Source organism: Aedes albopictus, chromosome 1, assembly GCF_035046485.1.
Source record: "Aedes albopictus strain Foshan chromosome 1, AalbF5, whole genome shotgun sequence".
NCBI lineage: Eukaryota > Metazoa > Arthropoda > Insecta > Diptera > Culicidae > Aedes > Aedes albopictus.
The window spans coordinates 98,495,072-98,501,197 of record NC_085136.1 but is presented as its reverse complement, the minus strand read 5'-3'; positions in this window follow the sequence as shown (position 1 = coordinate 98,501,197).

Genomic DNA, 6,126 nt, shown 5'->3' with positions numbered 1-6,126 from the left:
AATTAGATCCGTAGAAAAATATCAGGAGGAATCCTCTCTGAATAAATTGCTTGATGTCTTCCTGAATGTTTAAAGAAATAATAGTAATATTTCAATGAATTCGGTGAAAATCCTCGGAAGTAATTTCAAGACATTTCCCAGTGAAAATGTTCCAGAATTTTCAGCAGAACTTTGAAAGCTTTGCTCATTAAAAAAAAACTAAAATTGTTTCGCAATATCAACTTTATGGTAGATAAATTCTCAGGTAACATATTACCAATTTGAAATACTGAAAATAGTGAAAACTTGATAACATTTAAGAAAACAATAGCATCATCCTGTTTTCTTCTAGCCTTAGGCCTTTTCGGCGCCCCTCTGAGGCTGGCGCCCTTGGCGGGGGCCAACCTGGCCAACCGCACGCTACGGTTCTGGACTTATATAACGAGCTATTAAAAACTTTTGACTAAACTTAAAATTCTTTACACGAAAGAAAATTATTACGATTAGATTAAAATACATTATTAAAATATCTGCAGTTTTGTAAATTACATTCAATTACATTTTCTCCATACATTTCCATGCGCACCGGCAACGACATGCAACAGCATCCGAGTTTACGCCTGCATGTATACACAAAGGTGCGTTCCTCAAAATTTGGCCAAATCGGAGGTTCGTTTCCGTTTTTGACTGTTTCTCAATGATGCGGGCTTTTTTTTAAATAACTTTTTTAGTGTTCTGAAAAGCTTAAACCTTCAGCTTTTTATTAGTGGGTTGAGAATTTAAATTCGTGTTCGTAAACACTGCGAAATAACTCTGCATTTATGTAAACGGCCTGCACCGGGCCCAGTGCGCAAAAGTGGCATGATTTATAAAACGGCTGATAACTTTTGAAAGAAGAAAAATACATCTCTATTTTTTTATATGTTATGTATAAATGTCCCAGCTTTCAATTGATGCAAAAATTTTGAAAATCGGTGGTTGCTCTCATGGTGAAAAAAATGTTTTGGTAAAAAAATCCAAGATGGCGGTCAAAATCAATATGGCCGACCCAACTTTTTATTATTGTAAATAGTAGCTCTATCTTTCCCCTTTTCAACAACAATTCGTTTTGAGGTGGTTGTTGGAGAAACTTTCGAGTTATAACGGTTTGAGTGAGCCACCATTTGACCAAAATCGATGGGTCTGCAAAAATTGTTGTGGCTCTAACTGGACCTCCCCATCAATTTGAGTAACCAAATGCATTTTTCTTACTTTTTAGGCGAGGGCTTTCAGAAAATCGGCACCTTAAACATTTTTGAAGACAGTAAATTGTGGGCCGGCCTCAGCGAGAATTACCCAGTATAAACAAAGATGATTAGAAGGAAAAAGATGACCGACTCTTATTTTTCCCATACATTCCTCCGGAGACACACTATGCATGCTACACTACCGCCATCTGTTGAGTGAGAAGCGCAAAAATCATCCTTTATGACTAGATTCAAGTTAGAGTGTACCATTTTGACGCAATTATAACACGCTAAATCCACGTAGCACAAAATTGCGTCAAGTAAATCTGATTCAACTTTTTTTTTGTAAATATTTTGCTTATAAAATATTGTTTAAATGTACCGAAATTATATGGCATGATTCAGTAATTTGAATAATATGTAATTTCCCATGATTTTCGAATCTACATTGGAATCATCACATCTGTTTTTTATTCCAATATATTTTTAAGAGAATCCAGTCACGAAGATAAACTACAGCGCCAGGCATCTGAAAGCTTCGACATCTGCAATCATAAGCGCTAACTTGAGACGCAGTTGGGAGGAAAAGCTCTCCAAAATTGAATCAAATTATTTTTTTTTAGCTAAATGCACTAATTTTTACGTGAATATACCTAAACTAAATGAACTGCATTGATAATTTCCGAATTTCATTTATTTTGAGAGGCCTTGCACCTCCTCCAACTACGTCACAAGTTGGCGCGTATGTATGCAATTCTTAATGTAGCATCTTGATTTACACAAAAAGTGATCACATTACTTATGAATTGAAATTAAATTATTTGTGCAAACATATTCGTGTTGTCGACAGGCTTGACAGAAACTCCCTCGCGAGAAAATGAGGAAGCGATTTCGGCGATTTTCTGAGGAGTGCGAATAAAACTCAGAAATTACAACGCAAATCCTCAACAGCACCGAGCGCGAGCTTGCCGCGCAACGAGGAGTTCGTCCAACACTCATAATTGCTTGTTGTGTTTCTCACGTCCGCTCACACTCAAAAAGCTCTCGCGAGTTCCACTCCCATACAAAGAAAGACTCTCGAGACGAAAATCGCACTCAAAAACCCGAAATAATCATCGGCTCTTTTTTCGTTCCCCTCTTCCTCGCTCAGTTTTTATTGCCTCTCTGTTTGGGGTTCGTTCGCTCCCTCGCGACGAGGCAAAAGCAAAACACCGCTCTAGAGCATGTTGCAAAACTCTTTTGATTTCGAGGAGGATTATCAAGCTTGGTTGTCGAACACAAGCTAAACATTGGTTCACCCATCACTGAATCGATTGGTTGAATTAAAAATCTAATAGTGATTACAATAATAACCTTGCGCGTGACTGTGTGAAATGTGTGAAAAAAGTTTAGCGTGAATTTGCCTCTGCGTTTGTTTTGAGATTTTTCCGAAAATTCATTAAGAGTGTATTAGTTGAACGCTTGCTCACCAGAGCGGCGCTATTCGTGTCGCCTGTTAGGAGCGGGAGTCGTTCATCTTTTTCCTTCTAACCATCTTTGGTATAAACCACTTAGGCTGACACAAATTTCGATATTCTCTTATAGCAAATCCACAAACCACAACCCCCCCCCCCCCCCCGGTATTTTTTTTTTTGTCAGAATTGGACATTTTGAGGGGGGACACTAATAATTGTTTGGGGTCTCCAGTTAGCCTAGTGGTTAAGGCTATGGATCACCAATCCGGAGACGGCGGGTTCGATTCCCGTTCCGGTCGGGAAAATTTTCTCGATTCCCTGGGCATAGCGTATCATTGTACTTGCCTCACAATATACAAATTCATGCAATAATGGCAGGCAAAGAAAGCCCTTCAATTAATAACTGTGGAAGTGCTCAAAAGAACACTAAGTTGAAGCGAGGCAGGCCAAGTCCCAGTGGGGACGTAGAGCCATAAAGAAGAAGAAGAAGAAGTCAAATAGTAGAAAACGGTAACAAGGTGATATTCGATAAGGATGGATGCACAGTTGTGAACACCGCTGGGAATGTTTTCACTACAGGATCTCGTAAGAACGGATTATTCAAGTTTGACAAAGCCGATACATCATCAGTCCCGATATGCTCTGATCTGACAAATCTGGAACTTTGGCACAAAAGGATGGGTCATTTACACTTAAATGGTCTTAAGCAGCTGAACCAGGATCTTGTAACAGGAATATCGTTCGATGAGAAGATGTTCGAAGCATGTAAGGTTTGTGCTCTTGGAAAACAGACAAGACTACCATTCAAAAAGCAAGGAAACCGTGCAAAGGAGATGTTAGAAACAGTTCACACCGACATTTGCGGACCTATAGAGGTGTCGTCGATCGGTGGAAACCGATACTTCATCACGTTTACCGATGATGAATCGAGGAGAATGTACGTCTATTTTTTGAAAACGAAGTCAGCCGAGGAGGCATTGCAAGCATTTCAAGAGTATCATAGCCTGGCAGAGCGCCAAACTGGCCGTAAGCTGCTGACGATTCGCTCAGATAATGGAAAAGAATATACGAACGGAAGATTTCAAGAGTTTCTAAAGAAACTTGGCATCAAACATCAGACAACCGTTGATTATACCCCGGAACAAAACGGTCTGGTGGAGCGGTCCAATAGATCCATCGTTGAACAAGCGAAGTGCATGCTGTTCGAAGCAAATCTTCCAAAACAGTTCTGGGCAGAAGCAGTTGCGACATCTGATTACTTGTTTAACCGTTCTCCGACAAAAGGACATAACATGACTCCGGAAGAGATGTAGTCGACTAGGAAACCTGACCTGGCACATTTAAGGATATTTGGTACGACGGTCATGGCACACGTTCCTCGACAGAAAGCGACAGAAATGGGACGTCAAAGCGGAGGAATGCATTCTGGTTGGATACGAGGAAGATTCTAAAGGCTACAGATTGTTCAACATGAGAAGAAAAAGTGTTGTCAAAAGCCAAGATGTTCTTTTTATGAAGGAAGAATCGACAAGAATCTCCTGGTTGATATCGGTCAAGCCCTGATTGACGAAGGATCGCGTACGTGAAACTGGACTTGGTTGAGGTAACACGTGATCAAGGAGAAATTCAACCGAATCCAGCAAATTCTTACGAGAATTTCGAAGACGCTAATGACGACGAGAAAGCAGCCCCCGAGGTTCAACCGTATACATCCTCAAATCCGTCGGACCCACCGATGCTGAGGCGCAGCGGCCGAGAACGCACGCTACCGAGCAAGCTGAACGATTTTATTTTGCGAGGCTAAGGTATATTTTCCCCGAATTTCTCGGAATCGCCTGATTCTGGACCAACAATCGAACCTGAAACCGATACGGCAGCAACAGAACAGAGTCTAGTAGCGATGAAGCGAAACAGGCACTCGGACATGAAACAAACCACGGATGATCCACAAACGCTCGAAATCAACGAACTGGGTGACATCCGATACTATTTGGGCATTGAAGTAGAACGTGACCCGGACGTAGATTATTTTATCAGCCGGCGGAAATACATCAACCACGTTATTAGCAGCACTCGGAAAATCTCAAAATTTCCGTTAGATACTAATTATCAGAAGCTAGAAAACACCGGAGAACCACTCTCAGACAATTACAACTATCAAAAGTTGGTAGGACAACTGCTGTAACGAGTTCACTAACGCAGACCGACTAGAACGAGCTGGAGTGTGTAGTAAGATATCTTAAAGGAACCATCAATTACCGTCTACGTTTGAATCGATGCAGGAATCAAGAAGGACTGATTGGCTATACAGATGTGGATTGGGCGGTATGTACAGGCGATAGAAAATCAAACAGCGGACAACTCTTCAAGTTTAACGCGGAACTGTTAGCTGGAGCTGTTGCAAACAAACATGTGTTTCCCTTTCAACTGCCGAAGCAGAATTCGTTTCGTTAGCTGAAGCTACACAGGAAGCGCTATGGCTGATTAACCTGGATGAACCCGTTAATTTGAACATTCTGAAAGACAATCAAAGCTGTCAAAATGTTAGAAAGAGAAAAATTTAGGAACCGAACGAAGCATATTTCCATCAAGTATAACTTTATTCGAGATATTTATCAGCGAGAAGAACGAAGTGAAATATGTATATTGCCCAACCGAGGATATGATAGCTGATCTTTTGACGAAGCCACTATCTGGAGTTCGATTAGCTAAACTAGCTGCCACTAGTCGAATGGAAGCAGCAGATCGAGGAGGAGTGTTGGAGTAGGCCGATCTACAGACATCTGATCAAGTAGTCCTAGCAACGGAAGTGTCAGATAGATTTTTTCATTTTCGTTATTCGTTAATAAATCGTTATCCAATCAACACGTATCTACGTTTACTCTGGCTATTTCCAATAGAGAAACGCACAGTATCTATCTGTGAACAAAAATTCATGTCAATTTGTTTGAAATTTACTGAGTTAAAGCAGCAAGTGCCAAAATAGCTCCGCCTGCCTAAATGCTCCGAGACCCCTTGGGATCAAATCCCACTCCCGACAAACTCACAAAATGTGAGTTCTTCCTTCGGAAGGGAAGTAAAGCGTGGGTCCCGAGATGAACTAGCCAAGGGCTAAAAATCTCGTTAATACAGATAAAAAAAACGACTGGTACGACGGCGAATGTGAACAGTTAAAAAAACGAGAAGAATGCTGCGTGGGCGAGAATTCTGCAACACCGTATGAGAGCGAATGAGGCACGTTACAGACAGGCGCGGAACAGGCAGAACTCAGTCTGCCGGATGAAGAAGCGCCAGCAGAAAGAACGAGATCGCGAAGAGATGGAAGAGCTGTAGCGCGCTAAGGACACACGAAAGTTCTACGAGAAGCTGAACCGCTCGCGCAAAGGCTTCGTACCACAAGCCGACATGTGCCGAGATAATCACGGGAATATTCTCACGAGTGAGCGTGAAGTGGTCGACAGGTGGCG